Consider the following 20,793-nt stretch of genomic DNA (forward strand, 5'->3'; position numbering starts at 1 on the left):
TGATCTTTTTAATCTCCCCAGACAACCTTCCCCACTCTCTCATTCCCCATCATTCCTTTTTAACCAATCCTAAGCATTCATCTTTCCCACTAATTTTCGATTTAGAAAATTTCCAACATAATATTTAAAACAAATAAACTACTTTCACTCAAATTACTTTTCAGAAACCATTAACAATTTTGCCTTTTTCAACAGAAATAAAATTCCAAATTCTTGTTATCTCATATCTAAATCTAATTCTTATTTACTTTCGAAAAATGCCCACCGCAAAATACAATTACAAGTTTATTCTTAAATCTATAATTATACGAGGTTCCATTGTCCTTTCACTATTCACTCAGTCTTTCAAAGAAAAACTCGTCCGGGTACCGTCACGGAACAATGTCTTCTCTTATTTTAACTATTACAAATAAGTACAGGGTTGTATTTTAACTTATATGCCCGCGGTATATTAAAATAATAAAAAGACTCTTTATTCTATTTCTGATTGATAAACTGATCCATAACAATATATATATATATATATATATATATATATATATATATATATATATATATATATACATATATTTATATATATATATATATATATATATATATATAAATTTAAGTGAGAAAGAATATCCTTGTTTTCATTTTCTTTTATACCACGATTTTCTAAAATTTTTGCCACCTTTTTTACAAACTCTAATAGACGATCAAAGGTTGCATCAGTGAGCTTAGCTAAATCCCACTCACGTTTAGTTTTTAAATCTAGTTTTTTTATATATAAAAGAAGTGTACCCCATTGATCTGTAGGCTCCCAAGCGAGAGCGCAGTAAACACAAATTACTTGATAAAGTATCTAATAATTAATTTTATTATGAGTTAATGAGAATTTTCTTAGTTTACCTTTATACTTAATTAAAAATTGCCTTGGCATGACTAAATATAAAAATATTTTTTTTGCATACCCTTCACAGATTAGTTGTCATGCTAATTACAAATTTGAAGAGGAAAATAACAACGAACTTATCACTGTAAATTTTTGGCATGAAATTGCAGATTTGAGATAATACAATTTTTGTATATCCCTTAAATCTTTTGTATTTGTATAAATTTTGTATATCCCTTAAGGTGCAATGGACTTTATAAAATTGACTAAAATGGTAACAGACAATTATTAAGTGGACATATGTAGTGTTTACAGATCAATACCCTGGAATAAACTCAGAAGAATATAAACAATTTCTTAAGCATAAGAATACAAAACTGGTATTCACTGCCGTTGATGCACCATTTTTTAACAGATTAAATGAAAATGTAACCCAAACGTTCATAAACAAAATAAGATGTAAAATAAATGTAACAAAAAATAAAGTTGCATGGGCAACAGTTGCAAAAATATGTGTAGAAGCCTACAATAAAACGGATCATACGATAACAAAGTTTTTTTTTCAAAATATCTACTAGAAGGTAAAAACATACTACCTGATGAAATAAGATCTACAATCACACAAGAAATTAAGTAAAGATAAAAAATTGGTATTAAAATATACATTAAAATCACATGAATACATTAAAAGAAGATTTGATGCACAATGCACATCATAAAACTAACACCATTGTTTGAAATATCGAAAAATGAACACACACAAATGCCAGTCTAGTGCTTACCTGAAGAGGAGAAGATGTAAAGAAATTATGAACGAGAAATGATCTAACCTTATTAATAGCTTTAATTGTTGTTTCTTCAGTATTTTCAGAGCAATTCAATTTGGTTATTAAAAAAATCTACGCCCAATTTTTCCAATTCTATAGTGATGTAAAAAACCATATTACACATATATGTATATATATATATATATATATATATATATATATATATATATATATATATATATATATATATATATAGTTATGTTTCATTTTATCAATCAAATATAGAATAAAAATTTTATTTTGTTATAGAACGCAACGCCCTGTACATCGATTTGTAAATATTTATTATAAGTTAGTTTTAAGCAGTGGGTTTATCCATAATGAATTTTACCCTGAAGGGCTGAAAAACATTAGTAAATACTTAAATGTGAATAGACAATTGTTTCCCGGTATTTGTAGATATTATTAATTTTAAAAGCCTTTTGTTTTGTTTCGCTGGAAGGGCCGGTAAAACCGTTATCATTTTCAAAGAAAGTTGTTTAGAAACGATGCTTGGGTTTTTCTGATGTAAAATAAGAAGAGGGATATAGGAATTTTCTGATTGGTTAGCGAGTTTGGAATGAGGATGAAAGAGAGTGAATGTTCTGAAAGTTTGCAGTAGAAAAGATTATTATGTGATGCTCATTCAAAAGAAGCATTTGAAGTTTTGTGTAGTCAGTTAAGAAGCAAGTTCCAGTGGTGTTAATTAGAAGTGGGTGGAACTATAACTATTAAAAATATTTGCGACACCAAGTAAAAAAATACTTAGGTCTCAGGAGATTGTTATTATATGAAAAAGAGGAGAAAATTTTGGAGTTTGTTGAACGAGTACTGCTAAAAGAGGCCTGCTCGTGTTTTGGAGAAAGAGTTGCTAGTATGCTGATAGTTTGATACTTAGAACGGAGAAGGCTTTGATTGGTAGCCCAACATAATCAACAAGAGGGAGCTGCTTTGATCGAAAGGAGACATCGTCGTGTGTGAATTAAAAGGTCGGTCAATCATTTTTTGTAACAGAATTTTTGTATGTTTCAAATAAAAGACTATATCATCTATTCCAATATTTAAAAAATTTCATAGCAAGTGTAATTATTTTGCGAATATCCAAATTTCTTGTTTATGTTGTTTTATCAATGTTATAAAATACAAACCGATAAATATTTGGTAGATTAGAAATATTTTATGTGGTACAATTTCATTGGGACAGTTAAGCGCATGGAATTTATTTGATAAATCTTCATATTATTTCTTTTGATAATAAAAGATATTTGTATTTGTTTATTTATGTTATTTTTATTCATTTTCTTTTTCTCTTTTATCCCGATAAGAAACAACTAAGAGATACTGGAAGCCACGAGAAAGGATAAGTATAACCTAAGCTGATTTTGTTTTAATGGCACCCTGAGATTATTTTTTTCTATTTACCTTTTTATTTATTCAATTAAAGTAATTAAATAAATAAAAAGTTAATATAAAAGGAAAAGAAAGCAGATCATAATATATATATAATATATATATATATATATATATATATATATATATATATATATATATATATATATATATATATATATATATATTATATTATATATATATATAATATACATGTATATATATATATATATATATATATATATATATATATATATATATATGTATAATAGTTATGCAGATGAGAAACAAAATGAGATAATCAAGGTGAAAAACATGTTAACATAAAAAAGAATAAGCATCAAATATGAAAAATCTAACTATTCTATAATTAGTAGCAATAAATCACCAAAATAAGCGATAATGTTAGACAATAAAAAAGACAGATATGGACAGAAAAAAATGCTAGAAATCTACTAAATAATTTTTAAAAACTTTACTTTAGAGTAGAAAGGGCTACCAATCAGAAAAAAAAAGAATATTTAATTATCTGAATTTCTTTCTGTTTTTGTTGTTTGTATGAAAATAACAAATAAAATAAATTTAATATTATCAAGCATCGTCCAACATAGAACTCCCTTTTTTCGAGTTTTACGACTAAAACATAAGGCCCATATAATTGTTAATCAACAGAAAATTTTCCGAATTCATCACTTTGCTCGGGGTTTATAAGCCAGAAGGGTTTGTGTTGGTTTTTGTTATCAAGAGAAACCATGAACCCAAAGCAGACGCAGGCAGACACAAAACGAAAAACTTTTGCTTCATAATCTAGATTAATGATACTTTTATGTGTTTACGTTTCGCCGGATGTGTATATGAGAGTTAATGGTCATTTTTATTTTATTTTACTTGTTTTTGGTTACATTCAAGGAAGTGACAAGGCGCTTTCGCTGGAGTTTCGATTTTCCGTTTCATTTCACTTTCAATTTTCGTCTGGCGAAATTGAATTTATAATCAAAAAAGACGAATTCTACGTAGAAAAATGAGATTGAGGAAGCTTCAAGTAGTGACAGCAATAAAATTGATAAATCATATGGCCATGTGTACGAAGAATTCATAATATCTATTTTTATATTTGAGATCGATTTGTCAATAAAAATTTTTACAAAAAAATCTTATTATTTAAAACTATTAAATTGTATTTAGTTATAACATAACATTTTTACAAAATTAAAACAAATAGATATAATTTAAATATTTCTTCAAAAAACACATATTTTGGACAAGGCGAAAAGCTTGGGTGCGTCCGGAAAAATGTTCCGATTAGATATTTTTGCATATTTACTTTCATGAGATACTCCAAAATAAGTTTCAAGAGGTCGCCCAGACAAAAAGTTGTTCTTGTTTTTTTTTTAAATAAACGATATTTTTTTTTTAATTATAATTTAATTAAAATAAATTTTTTTACCAGTAGTAATTTCATCAGTTTTTAACATTCGTGCTTTACGGTTTGTTTGAACTTAGAAAATTGTGCATACACTAAATATATGCAGTGCTATTTTTTCCGTATTTCGCCGTTCGCCGAGATACTCTAATGAAATACGCTATAAGCACGTGTGCTTGGTTGTATAATAATTTCCAGCCACTTGTAGTCTGTTAAAAAGTAACTAACATCGAAAAAAAAATAATTACTAAATTCACTAGACAGTTCGGACTGGGATTATCGAATCGACTAGTTCACCCAGAATCAACTGTTCTTCTGAGAATTAAATGTTCGTAATAATTATTAACGAAGAGTTTTTAATGCCTGATTGAAAGTTCGTATTAAAATAATAAATGTTCCTTTAATTAAATTGCTAAATGGGTAGGTAACTTTAACTACAGGCGATGAAATGGTTGACGCAGATTTGTCCAAAATTGGGTAATATGATTACCATAACATATTATTCGCCCAGATATTCGAAGATAATATGATTATGAAAACTTACATGTAATCTTGATGACTGCTGCACAACGCTGACTTTATTATACTTTTACTAGTATCAAAACACCAAATTTAACTAAAATAATGGTACTTTATAACAATATATAATCTAATATGGTATTAGATTATGAAACTCAAATATTTAAGTGTATACACACCTAAAGAAAAAATTCAGAGAAAATGGTAACAGAATTAACCGGCTTTACTGAAAGACCGCCATGCAAGAAGTCAGGTTCTTCCTCTCAAAATTCCACAAGCTCCATAAAATCTTTTCGGCTTTCGCACAATCTTCGACACTAAGAACCATGATCAATCATAGGTAAACAAGATGCAAGTGTCAATATGACATAATGATAAAAGTCACCAAAGCCACCTCGTCATATTACAAAATAACTTAAAAATAATCACAATTAAAACAGTCCTAAATTATGGGTGACAAATTCGTTTGGCTCTAAAAAATGAACCAAGGCTTATTTTGACACGAAATAAAAAACATATTGCTTAGCAGACATGGTTGCAACCGAAAAATAAGATTTAACGAAAATTCGCAAACGGAATTATTCCAGAGGATATTTCAAATTTAGAATAATAAAACCACGTTTTAATTTACCCCCTACAGTATAAAGTCAAATAAGTATAAAATTTTATCAAAAAACTGACTATACCAAATTAAAATTTATAAATTTATAGTGTGCTCAAAATAGGGCTAAAAATGTGTAAATTTGTTTTATTATTTAAAATAAAATACCGCTTTCCCCTTTGGTATCTGGCAAGTTTGTCAAATTCGGGTAAAATTAGTTAAAATATTAATTTTTATTGTGTTTACTGTGTATACCGATGTAACTAAACAAGGAAGGCAATAAAGTATGTCAAAGATAAAACATGTGTAGCCAAAAAAAGATACCTATATATCTCTAATACAGAACAACATAATTTAAAATTCAAAACCACCCCCGTTTTGTTTTGAATATGTCAATTTAATTTTATTGCTCCCTCTCTTTGTCAGTCGAACATCAGATATACACTTAAATCCGATTCAAAAGTAGCTGTTTTTATTCAGTTGATGATTTACTGTCACGAAAACGTCGCATCTACAGAAAGCGAAAAGGAAACATTTGAGCATAAAAACCAGAGACAGCAAAACAACATTTATCTTTTCACGCTTTTTGGCTACTATACACTTAATACGAGTGATAACGTTTAGTAAAGTTTGGTGGATTAAATATTTATAAAGCATGGCTCGAGACATAAATCTTGTGTAATATGTTTTTGATTAACTTAAATTTTTCGTGAACCTTACACGGTTGTTCGTGGATAAAAAAAAATCGTAAATTTAAATCATGTAAATCGCAGTAGTAATGTCTTTGTATACAAGTATTTCTAAAGCATTTAACATAACATTTTGCAGGTTCACACACCAGAAAACAGTTTTAAACTAAACGCTTTATTGTCCCTTTGAGTTCTCATTTGTCCCCTTGAGGTGATATTTGTAACTGTTGTATTAAAAATTAATTTAGAAACAACTACATCTTCGTTTTGTACAATTTTTCTAAAGTCAACCTTATATTAAACTTTGCTAATTTTTTTTATTTTTCTTTACTTTAAATAATTTATTGGATCATTTAATTAATTTCATTTTTTGTTTTAGGTAAGAGGTTTTAACAAAATTTATTTGTGGTAAGTATTAGAAAAAAAGCTTATAATAACTTCCGTAGAATACTGCATTTTGTATATGAAAGGTGTTTTGCGGTCAAAAAATTCTTACACACTTCTTCTGAAGAGAAGTCAGTGGAACTTTATTCTTTTAAAACTCGTATTACTTGGACTCTTGGAACTTAAATCAAAAACTAGCTTACTAGACCCATTTCTACGTCCTTTGGTCTCATTAGTCATTAGTAGATGTATAAAAACTCAAAGAAAAAGACAGATAAGAGGTCTTTATAAATTCTCCCATCTATGTGGCAGCGTACAATTATGCTGTGATGGTTATCAACCAAATAACTTTATTAATTATATTATCATTTTTTATTTTTATCAATCGACATCTAAAAAAATCAAAAAGATAAGATAAAACAAGCAACGAAAGAAAGGGAATTATTTTGGATTAAGTGTTAGAGGAACTCGGTTGCCAAAGTCTAAAATCAATAAATTTTTGAAAAAGTTTTTTTATTCCAAAAAAAGTGTGCTGAAAGTCTTTGTTCTACGCGAGTCTGGATTAGATTGCTGAGAGCTTATTTCGGCTTATTATAAGCTGCAAGTTATTGTGTTTTCTTTTTTGCCGTGAATTTTATGATCCAGAACTTGGTCAGAATAGGACAAACAATTGTGGTTTACATTCGATATATTTCTAACAAAGTTAAAAAGAAAAAATATTGTTTTTTTCTTATTAGAGACCAGCAAATGAGTGTTTTTATAAGAAAGATTGTTTTTATTTTATCTTAAATGGAACTATTAATATTAAATTACTGGAGTCTTTGATTTGATTACAAGGTTAGTTTTCAATGTAAAATCATACATCTTTTTAACAAGGAAAGCAAGAATAATAGGTTATTATGGACGTTTAAAAATTTATTATTATTTAAAGGATAGTCAATATTACAGTCATTACGTAATGTTTTTGATCTCATAAGATAATTATTATAAATACATGTTTTTCTGTTTTTATTTTTTTATTTCGTACATGAATTGTTTTTGACATTTGCGTTTTTTATTTTTAAGAATTGGTTTCTATGAATCTCAATACAACCCAGAAGTACTATATGAAGTACGAAAAACCCTAAGAGATTTAAATTTATAAAATTTATTAATTATTTTTTAATTTGGGTGTGAATTGGCCCCACAGTGTTATTTCTAACATAGATCACTATATTTTTTTCTAAGTGACTCCTAGTTTAGTAGCGAAGGCTTATGTTAAAGGAAAGGTTCTGCTCCATTATGTAAACACTCGAAAGACACTTTTCTCTTTGGGCATGAGAGAAGATCACATTTAAAAATTTTTATAGTCTTTCAGTTATCCATATCCTGCCCATCCAAGATCGATTCTTCTTTTCAGTTCATGGGTCTGATTATCCCCGCCAATCATAATTTCATGTCCTAGGTATTTATATTTATATACTAGTTCTAATTCTTGCCAACTAATTGGCGATGTTTATAATGTAAACCTACATTTTCTTAAGCCAGAACTAGTTCCTGCACCTATTATTTCTTTTATCATTGCTATATCCTTAGCTTTAATGACTATATCATCGGTAAAACGTTAGTTGTTTCGATATTCTCCATTTATATTTATTCTCTTTGTCAGCCAATCCATATTCTTAAAATTACAGCACAGTAATAAAACTAAATTTTATTACCAATTTGTTAAATCTAATATAAATTACAAATTCAAAGATCGTATGTACAGTGTAAGGTTATTTAATAAGGAAAATTATATTTATAGGGACGTGTCCCTTATACGTTACGAGACTTATAAAGAAATGCGAGTGAGGTCTCGTTGTCTGCAAATCCCATTTTCTATGCTCGTCACTTCTAATCGAAATAAACAACATCGGATGTGCTTTGGCTTGGCTGAACGGCTAAAAGGCTGGCGACCGCTGCGTGAGACTCTATCTCTCAAGAATTAATTTACTGCTGAAAAACCTGCAGCTAATACTAAAATACCCATGCAAAAAATAAGCATTCTTTTAACGTTGCTATATAAATACAGAACTAATAAATATAACGTTTATTAAATTTACGTTCTGGTTTATAGAAATCGAAAAATATAGTTTGTTTGATCTACTACTTTCCGTCCTTGAATATTTTAAATCACATTGGTTTAATTAATTTTGCTAACCATTTAGTCTTCAAACAATCATGATATTTGTCGATGTGACCATTTTCTGCTTCAAATTTTACACTATGTTATTGTATATAGCAAACGACATTTATTTTTTGGAGGTGTCATGATTGATCAATCAGATTCTCATTTTTATTTACTATTAAAATATGTACCTTTCTACACATTAAATATTTAATAAATATTCTGATTAAACAGTGTTGTGTTAAGAGTTAAATTTCCCAAACCCAACTTAAGATAAGTAAAAGGAAAAATGTCACTGTACTCAAAATTTTATATAACAATACACGGGCCGATTAAAATATTGTTTATGGAAAAATAGTTATAACGTATGATGATACACGTGTTATTTCATAATAGCAGTGTCTTAGTTTCTTTGGTTTGGTTGACATTGAATGTTATTTGTGTTCTAAATAGGTATCTACAGTCTTAAATACACCATGTTTAATAATTACCTGGATATTTGCATCTTATTAAGCGAAAAAGTTATAGAACTGAAACGAGAAGCTGCTACGTTTGGTCTATATATAAATGAAAGCAAAACAAATTATATGGAGTGCAGAAAATCTAATGAACATAAGAATCTGAAGGTAGACAACCATACCTACAAATATGCCTCCACTTTTCCCTACCTAGGCTCAATAATAAATGACAACAACAACATCAGTCAAGAAATACAAGCACGGATTCTTAGCGGTAATAAGTGCTTTTATGTATACAAAGACTTAATGAAAAGTAAGTTACCGAATCGTGAGCCTAAGCTGAGAATCTACAAAACAGTAATTAGACCAGTGGTCACATATGGATGTGAAACGTGGACCCTCTCAACCACTGATGAAAATCAACTGAGAATATTTGAGCGCAAAATACTAAGGAAGATATTTGGACCAACCCAATGCAGCGATAGTTCGTGGAGAATTAAAATGAACCACGAGCTGAATGAACTAATGCAGAGCGCAGATATTCTCAGATTTGTAAAGTCACAAAGACTAAACTGGCTTGGTCACCTAGAAAGAATGCCAGATAATCGAGCTGTAAAAGTAGTCGAGAGATGGAAGCCCCAAGGAAACAGAAGAAGAGGAAGGCCTCGTAAAAGATGGATAGACGACGTAGAGAGGGATCTTAAAACCATGAACATCAGGCAGTGGCGAAGGAAAGTATCCGACAGGGCAGAATGGAAGAACATTGTTAAGCAGGCCAAGACTCACAAAGGGTTGTAGCGCCATTAGAAGAAGAAGAGGATATTTGCATCTGCTGTTTTGATTACGATTGTATATTATAGTTTACTTATAATGTATCTCTAGTCCGTATTCATAACAGCATTTGCTTAGACGCAGCATAACGTTCTGTAAATCACTGTCAAACAATCATTATTTGTTATCTCTTCTTTTAAGTCCACATATTGCGTTTATTCGTATATCCTCTTGTTAATTCGTATATTTTAGCTTCTTCTTCAAATTTCTATAAAACTTTTTCTATATCTTCTTTTGTTCTTGCTAGTATCACATCATCCGCTTTCGCTATGCACTGTTCTATGCTATTAAAAATATTTATGTGCTCATATTTAATCTTCTTACGATTTGTTCTAATACTAGGTTAAATAGATTCGTTGATAGCGGATCTCCTTGTTTTAAACCTCTATTCACTGTGACCTCTCTCGAAAAGCTTTCTTCCATTGCAACATCGTGTTCCTAAACTTCATTCTTACTCGCTTGCTTACATGCTTGTTTAATATCGATAAATTGCATATGTAATATTTTGTATTAATTTCAACATACTTATTTATTTAATAGTTGTTTTTCCTGGTCTAAAACCTCTCTGTGATTCTCCAATCACTTTCCTATCATATTTTATTTATCTTTTTTTAATAATTTTTGCAAGTATTTTATAGACTACTTCTAATAGTACTATACCTCTATATTTTTTGCACTTTATTTTGTCTTTCTTTTTATAGATAGAACAAATAATAGAGCTAGTCTATTGTTTCGGCATTTCTTTATTTTGCCAAATTATTAAGGTCAAGTTAAATAATATTCTTTCCTCCATTCTTCTCACTTTCTTAAAAAATCTCAACTAGGACACCACTTTCTTCTGCACTCTTTTTAGCTCTCTTATTATTTCTTCGACTTCATTTAAAGTTGGTTTCTCTCACGTCCCTTAATCTTCTTGCCAAATCTTATTTACCTCGAGTTTCTCTTGTTAGTCTGTTTTTAATAGATCTTTGCAGTATTCCGATTATCTGTTACGTTTTTCTATTGTTTCTTATCTTGTTCATGACGCAGCAGGTGCGTCTATGTCACTCATATTTAGCGACATGTTTACGGTTTGAATAAAGTAGTCGCTTGTTTTACCTGCTTGCATTTTACGAATAAACTCTGTAATCATGTCATCTGGAGTGATCTCATTTGGCTCGTAATCTAGATCGATGTCTGGATCATCACTGCTATAATTACCTTTTAACGAATCCGTTTCAACAGAATTAATAAGTTCTTGGATTTCATCTTTGGTTATTACCGACAAATTAAGCTTTTTCTTTCTCCAGTAGTAATTGCCTGTCATTTCCAGAAGCAAAATATAAAAATAAGTGCTGAAACGTTGGGAAACAATAGCATAACAACACAACACAACAATCACAACAAAGTGAGATGAAACTTCACATAAACCGACAAGAGTTCCAGGAACCTCTTTTATTTTTGCTTCTAAAGGACACTTAGAATACCTGTTTTGTAGTAATTCCAATAATAGTAAATTTTGAAGTTCTGAACTGCTCATAAATAAATGTTTTCACTAAATTCAGATTATATGCAGTATCATAATTTTACTTCATCAAAAAGTTTTAAATGAAAGATAATTGTTTTGTCTTGACCTGTCGCACAAAACTTGGATAAAACTGTAATTATAAGGTTTAATGAATTTAGAATGCATTTAAAACGTCTCTAGACGAACTAGTGGGGGAGATTCAAAACAGTTTGCGGCTACCTGACTTTTGCCTGCAGCTTAAATAAATAATAAGCGCAGGGGCCCTCAGGAACCTCTTACCAGCTAGAAGGTTGAACTGTATTTGATGTGAAGATGCAAGAGAATGACGTATGGAGTGATGGAACTCATTTTCATAATAATGGGATTGTAAATTGCCATAACTCTCATTATTGGTTAGTAGAAAATCCGCACTGGTTAAGAGAAACTCGTGTGTAAACTAGATGGGGAATAAATGTTTGGTTTGAGTTACTTAATGGGCGGTAAATAGGTTATTATTTTTTTGAAGAATATATAAATGGTCAGAGATATCTAAATTTTCTGAAAAATTCTTTCATTTTTGTTATCGGGAAATATTCCTTAACGCAAACGAGGAGTTATGATATGACAAAAAGGTGGCGCACCCTTCCATAACAGCTGTATTTTAATTGCCTACAATAATGCTACAATTCCAAACAAATGGATTTAAACTAATAGACTTACCCGATGGCCTCCAAGATTGCCTGTTCTATAACCCTTAGTTTTTTTGTGTGGATATATTTAAAAGGAATTGCTTATATCGGAGAACCTACAGTTATGGACGGGTTAAAAACTAAAACTAGATAAGCGGGTATCCTGATAGAAACGATACATGAGGCATGTACACGTGAACTAAAGCAGAAGAAGAACATTAAACATATTTCATATTTTACTTATTTAAATTATTACCCTTATTGTGGCCCACCGTTGAATTTGACATGAAACCCCTTTCACCTGACCTACCCTTAACCCCCCTGATCCTTGTAATTTTTGCCATTGTAATGACGTCACAGCGTGCGTGATTTCATGTATATATCGACTATTGTAGGTCCAATTGACATTTCTCAATTTTCGAATAAAAATATTCATTACTAACTAAATTGTTGGTTGTTAGAAACATCTTGGAACACTCTTTATGTGTCTATAAAAAAGATACGGGTCTGAATACGGGGAATACAATCAAAGCAAGTTTAAACTAAAATTAAAGATTTTAGACAGAATATTCTGTAGACAGAAGGTTAAGCGCCAACTATTTTCAGAACAAAACAAAACAGAAATTAAAATAAAATAATTATTTAAAGAAAAATGACAAACAGGTGACGTTTTCAACATTACAAAATAAGGTGTGATCGACCTCTCTATTAAGATGTCAATATTAAATGGATATACTTATCATATAACGTCCCTAGTGAAAGGTGGGGTCAGGGCTGAAGAAGAAGAGAGTCTTGATCCTCCGACGAACTATGAGTTATGAACGTTCAAGGAAGAAAAGCCGGACTGATCAAACGGCGATGACTGTGCGAAAAAATGGAACACGATTTGAGGGTTGCGACATGAAATATTCGAACCTTATATAGATTGGGAGCTCTCCAAAATCTCCTAAATGAACTAGACAGATACAAAATAGACATAGCTGCCATACAAGAAATGAAATGGGTTGGAAACAATGTAATGGAAAAAAGACGCCATACGATTTTCTACACCTGCTATCCTAAAGATCACGTCTCGGGCACAGGATTCATAGTAAACAAGAGAGTAAAGCATACTATAAGAGATTTTAGAGCCATTCGTCCAAGAATGTGCATTTTAAGAGTTAAAGGTCGTTTCTTTCACTACAGTCTAATTAATGCGCATGCCCTGACAGAAAAAAAAGAAGAGGAAATTAAAGAAGAGTTTTATGACTAATTAGAGTCCGAATATCAGTTATGCTCAAAAAATGATATAAAAATAATCTATGGAGACCTAAACGCCAAAGTTGGAAAAGAACAGCAATTCCAACCCACAATAGGTGGGCACAGTCTCCATGAGCAATCAAATGACAATGGCAATAGGTTAATAAACCTAGCAAGATCACTTAACATGGTGATTGCCAGCACGTACTTTGCTCGCAAAGATATACACAAAGGTACCTGAAAATCCCCAGATGGACTTGATCACTACCTGGTCGAAAGTAGGGTAAGGGCTAGAATTTTAAACATCAAAAAGGAAAAAAGCAGAGAGCAGAGAAAACAGAATAACACATGAAAACCTAAATAAGGAGTGGAAAGAATACAGAGACATCATAAAAGAGACAGCTGAAGAAGTATTAGGCATAGAAGGTAGAGAAAGAAGAACAAGAACAAATGACTGGTTTGACGAAGAATGTCACATTATAACAGACAAAAAAACAGCATATTTACTGATGCAACACGGGCACAGAACTTGACAAGCAGAGGAAGAATATAAATCACTACGCAAAGAAGAAAAGAAAACTTACCGAAGAAAAAAGAGAGAATATATGAACAAAGAACTTCAAGAACTACAAGAACTAAGTAAATCAACAGAGACAAGAAAATTCTATCAGAGACTGAACAAAAGCAGAAAAGACTTCAAACTGAGAACAACGATGTGTAGAGATAAGAAAGGTAATATATTGACAGAACAGCAAGAAATACTAACTAGATGGACAGAAAATTTTACGGAAAAGCTTGAAGGAGATCGGAGACAGACAAATCTTAACGTATCAGTAGACCAAAAAGACAACAGAGAAAAGACTTCACCAACAATAGCCGAGATTAGAGCAGCAGTAGACAAATTAAAGAACAATAAAACACCGGGAGCAGATCCAATAGCATCGGAGTTACTGATGGAAGGAGGAGACGCACTACAAAAAACAATACATGAGATGAGAACAAAGATATGGAACAAAAAGGGTTGTCGAGCCAGTGATGATGATAATGACTTATATATTGTTGTATCTATATGTTGCAATAATATTGTGTTTTGTGGCATCCTGATGCAATTAATATTTTTATTGGCAATAAGCCACAATGTAAGTTTAAAATAATTTTATTTCGATGTCCACTTCGAAAATCTTTCTCAAAATGCAAAACAATAATATTTTGTACTAGTAAACTTATTTTTAATTTAGATTATGGCTTATTCCCAATACTTACCTTAAACATTATAATACGTCGTCGGTGATACTGCAATTTGTCGTATGTCACAAATACGGCCATTTTCCGTTTATGTATCCATTGTAACCAAATTGCAGTCCTCTACGTCCCTGCAAAATATCGCAGGTGAAAGTTTAACAGTTACCATGATTTTTTATACGTGCAAATATATCGTAAGTTTTTCTTGACTAAAATGGATACTTCAGTATGGCGTATGTCAGAATCATTCTCTCCGTATGTAGCAACGCCGCACAATTGAATATTTCGATACGGCGTATGTCACTTAAATTGCTCATTAGGTAGTCAACTGTTAACTTAAAAACAGCCGTTAGAAGTCATAAAAGTGAATTTATGTAGGTACATACATACAAAATACATAATATATATGGTAAGTTCTTTGTTCTTTTTTGAATATACTAAAACTTTATATATAGTCCAATTTTTAGTTGAGAAACACAATATTAATTAAAAAAATAAATAGTATAACCTCAATTTTTTTCCATAAATAAATTATTTTAATATTTAGGTTCTTATAATGAGATTTACGTTTTTTACACTAATTAGTTGAATAATACTATGCGACATACGACACATTGCATTCAAAATTTACCTTATTTAGTGTTATTCCTCTTCAAGTTAGGTATTGACATACAACATATTGCATGTTTTATTTTTTCTTTTCAGAGAATCAATAATGTCGAACAGAGCACGGCTGTTGGTGGAATTAGCTTTAAATTCAGCTTCAAGAGTAGACGCCTCTCACCAAGTACCTGAAGACGATAATATCAACATTTTGACATATCAATTGGACGATGCATCAAGTCCTCAAAGAACAGAAAGCACGGTTTCAGAGCCAGTGGAAGATCTATTAGAAAATGCAGAATTGGAAGAGAATCCAGTTTTAACACCCCTGGAAGTGGCAGAAATTCCAAAAGAAACATCGCATTCCAAAACCGATATAGCTCCAAAATCATATTATTTGGAACAGAACACAGACAATGATATACCAATAATTTACTATCAGGAAGAAATGACAATAGAAGAAGAAAATATCGATCCATTTCATGAAAGTGACAGTGGCAGCGAGTATCTGCCAACAGAAACTGATACTGACTCAGAAAATTTAGTTGGAAACCAAGAGGATTATCAGATACCGGACGCAAGAGCAAAAAAACGCAGGAGTAAAGGGCAAAGAGATCCATCACAGTGGAAACGAGCAAAAAATTCACAAGCCAGACTTAAAGGACATGCGTACATGGGATTTCAGAAAAATAGTGAAGGAACGTACCAGCAGACAGCCTATAAAGGTAGGCGCCAACTAAAGCCATCATGTGAGGGGCACAAAAATGAATCTAAGGGGCCGCAACAAAAATTTGAATGTTCGCAAATTACGAATGAAATGCGTAATCAAATATTTCACTATTTCTGGGAAATTAATTCTTGGGAAGGTAAACAAATTTATGTAAGCAGTCTTGTACTGCACTCTCAGCCCAAACACAGAAGAAGAAACACTGTCGAAGAGGAGTCCCGAAAGAAAACAGGTTTTAAATATTATTTAATAGCTAGAGATAATAAGGAGTCTTCAAAAAAATATCATGTATGCAAAAAAATGTTTTTAGCCACTTTAGGTGTTGGCGAAAGATCTGTAAGCGAATGGGTTTCAAAGAAATGTTTACCAAATAAAGTGCAAGCTATTAGACCAGTTTTAGTAGAGCCACCGAGGGATTCTGAATGCACAAAAAATGTTAATACATTCTTAGACAGCCTGCCTAAAGTTGAATCGCACTACTGTCGAGCATCCAGTAGAAAACTTTATTTGGAACCCACTTGGAACAGTTACAGACATTTGCATCGTGAGTTTATTAACTGCTGTGAACGTCAAAACATAAGATCTTGTTCTTGAAGACTCTTCTTTCAAACTTTTAAGACAAAAAATCTTGAAATTTACACTCCTCGTAAGGACCAGTGCAACACATGTGTGATGTTTAAGAAGGGAAATTTAAGTCAATCAGATTATGATAGACATGTTGCCAAAAAAGAACAGGCACGCTCAGAAAAAGAACAAGACAAACAAAAAGCTATCTCGTCAGAGGCAGAAAACTTAAGTTATGTCTACACTATGGACTTACAAGCCGTTCTTCTTTGTCCATATACCCAAGCCTCTGCCATGTACTATAAACAAAAACTGAAGGTTCACAACCAAACATTTTTTAATCTTAATAACAAAGATGTGGCTTGTTATTTATGGCACGAGGGAAATGAAGGTTTAGATAGCGATGTGTTTGTTTCCATTTTAGTGAAGTTTCTTAATGAAGAGATAGAAAGACTGAACTCGAAGACAATAATCCTATGGAGCGACGGTTGTACGTACCAAAACAGAAATGTAAATATGTCAAATGGTTTGCTGGAGATAGCTATGGAGAAAAATATTATTATAGAACAAAAGTACCTAGAGGTAGGACATACCCAGATGGAGGTGGATTCGGTCCACAGTGTGATTGAGAGAAAGTTAGAAAGAAAAAATGATATTGCTGTTCCCGCTCGCTGATTATACTAAAGTTATAAAAGCGGCCAGGCGAAACCCATCCCCTTACAAAGTAGTGTCTTTGCATTACAGCGATTTTTTACAATACAGCAAAGGAATGTACACACAAATTCGACCTGGAAGCCAAAAAGGTGATCCTTGTGTCACAGATATTTGTGCATTGCAATATCTTCCTCAAGGACTGATAAAATACAAAATCAATTTTACTGATGAATGGCTCGAACTGCCACGAAGACCAAGTCGTACTAGAACGTCTGTAATTCAGGAACCCTTATATTTATCGCTACGCCCAATTGAGGATTCAAAATTCTTACATCTTCAACAATTAAAATCTGTTATAGACTCAGATTATCATGCATTTTATGATAATTTAAAACATACCTGTGTGGCTCTCCAAGTCTGTTCACATATAAAAAATTAATGTGTATGATATTTTCTTCTTTCCAGTTTATTAGTTTAGAATTTTTAGTTTTGTTCTCCGCCATTTAAATAAAATAAACAAAAGGTTTGAAAATAATTAATTGATTTTCTGAGGTGTACATGCATTACAAAATTGTCATATGACATTGTCATGTGACATAAAATATTTAAATATTTAAACTTTCAATGCAATATGTCATATTATGTAACGGCATTTTGCTTAACATTACACTGACCAAAAAATCGTATTCCTGTACTTATACCCAAATAAAAGGATACATCATACACAAATAATCGCATTTTCAAATTTAAAAATGGTCGACGAGAAGAGTTTTTTGTCTCTCCTGAAATATTACCTCATTCCGACATACGACATATTGCAGTATCACCGACGACGTATTAAATAAAAGTGTACAATTTCTTCCTACCAAATGCTATCACTAAATGAGAAAAGTAACTGCGCCTCCACTCAGCCCGTCGATTTGATTATCTGTTGTCTTAAACATTTTTACTCTACAACTACTTCAGTATCATTAATTGATTGTGTACTCTCAGTAATCTTTCTATTTTAAGTACTCTTGAACATTGAACATAGCACTAACACGGTATCAGTCTTGTTTGCTATGGAATAACAAGTAAATCATAATATTCACTATTAGCTCGCCTAAGTGTGTCTTCCACTCTCACCTTTCTTTGATTCAAAATACTTGGCAGTATCTTTAGACCCTTCTTGGAAATGTTAACATATACATACATACCTCAGACTCTCTTTGATAGTGTTGTAAATACTTATGTTAGACAATACCAGTCGTTAATCTTCCCGTATTTACGCCTGATCCATTTCTTGAGGCCTATGAAAAGACTCCGGTTCCAATTAGTCTTCACCATTCCTTTCTTCCATATTCTTTGCTATTCATTGGTCACACTCTTTCTATATCTGACTGTTTTATTTATTTTATTTATGTATTTATTTGTCAATTTAAATAATAAATTTAAATTAAGCTATGATTTTTATAAAATGGCTATTCTAATTTTTTGAAGGTTTGATTAAACTTTAATATTAGAAATGTTCATCTACCTTTCGCTAACATTTTGAGTTATTCTCTTTAATAACCATCAGATTCGCTAGAGCGCTCATGTTGCAATAACCACGGTACACTGCATACTGGTTTTTGAGTTTTCCCACTCTGGGTCGAAATTGATTAACGGAATAATCCATGCAAACAATAATAACTAAAATAGGGCTTCAGGAAATCTGTAAATGGAAATACCATCCATTAAGAGGGAAATGGATTACACGGTAATATAATAAATATAGATAGCGGTGGAAAGTAAACAAACTTAGTTTTTCAGTCATTATTAACTTTGAGTTAAATCTGATTATTAGATGACTTAAATGTTTGAGGTTAAATAATTTAGTTAGTCAGTATTTAACGAAATCTACATTAAGATCTATATATAAAATGATATATATATTTAGGGATTCTACAGTATTCACTGCCTTCCCTCGCTCAACCGTTTCCATCTCTCTCTGTTGTTCCATTCTCCATCGTTTAGTCCTCTCGTACTCATGGCGTCGTCTACTTCGTTCCTCCAGGATTTTCGGGGTCGTCCTCTTTTCCTCCTTCCTATGGGGCTCCATTCGGTTATTCTTTTTATCCATCTGCTGTCGCTAGCTCTTCTTACATGTCCATACCACTTTAGTCTTTTTTGTTCTATATATGTTAGTATGTCTGTTTCTATTGATGTTCTTTGCTTTATTTCGTCATTACTTCTCCTATCCATTCTTGTTACTCTGCAGCATCTTCGCAGGCATTCCATCTCTGTTGCTATTATCTTACTGCTGTTTTTCTTGTTTATGATCCAATTTTCGGCCCCATATGTCATAATACTTCGCACTAATGTTTTATAAATCTGCGTTTTTGTCTTCATATTTAGGTGTCTATCCCACCATACTGAGTTAAGTTGTCGGATTGCTGTTCTTGTTCTTCTACAAGATATAAAATGATAAAAATATTAATTTAATATTATGTTTATATGGAATTAAGACACAAATGGATTGTAATAAAAATTACATTTTAACTGCTGTTTGACGTTTTGATTTTTACTCAGAAAAACTTTTCAGGAACGGAAATCCAAACGTCAAACATCAGATACAAATGTAATTTGGGGCACGGGAGACTGAGACCTCGGAAGCCCTGAAGAAGACATCAGAGATGATCTCGAAAGCTTCTAATTTGCATATTATGAGGCATGTTGAAATTGTATAAGAACCGCCTTTGAAGTTGGTGATTTGTTACTGAAATTTTAACTTAACGACAGTGGCGCGCACTATTTAGTAGATACAGCTAAAACATATTATACTGAATAAAGGCGATTTTTTTTTAGTTTTCAATAATTTTGAACATATAGCCAACATTTAAAAAACGATCAGTAAGATGTTTAATGGGACAAAAACAATTCCTTCGTAATACGTTTTTCCTGAACAAACAACCTATTTTTATTGTAGAAAGAATTATTAAGCTCTGAATATTAATAAGTTTAACAAAATGGATTTTTAAAATAGCAATTAATTATCAAGCGTATTTTCCAAAATATCAAATACCAATACAATACCAAAATAAAAAAGAGTGATGATAATTATATGCTAATGAACGGTCCCAGTTACATGTATCTAGAACTTCTCCCTGATTTAATTCTTTTCTTGGAAGCCTTTTAGTGATATAATAAAGTCATATAAACATAAATATTCCTGTCTTTAAGAAAGACCTAATTTCATGGACCTACCCGATTTAAGACGTTTCTTGGAAATATATATTAGCGATATAATAAAGACTACCGTCAATATTGCTGTCATTCTAAAATATATGCACATCTAAGTTTGTACATATAAACTTTAAAGATATAGCTATTTTCGGTAATTCGTGGCATTCATTTCTAAGTGGTAGTCACCGGATTTACTACCAGACTTAAATATTAAAAGCACGTTTGGAATAAATCTCATTTCACCACCAGCATGCACTATTAT

The sequence above is a fragment of the Diabrotica undecimpunctata genome, chromosome 6 (genome assembly GCF_040954645.1).
Source record: "Diabrotica undecimpunctata isolate CICGRU chromosome 6, icDiaUnde3, whole genome shotgun sequence".
NCBI lineage: Eukaryota > Metazoa > Arthropoda > Insecta > Coleoptera > Chrysomelidae > Diabrotica > Diabrotica undecimpunctata.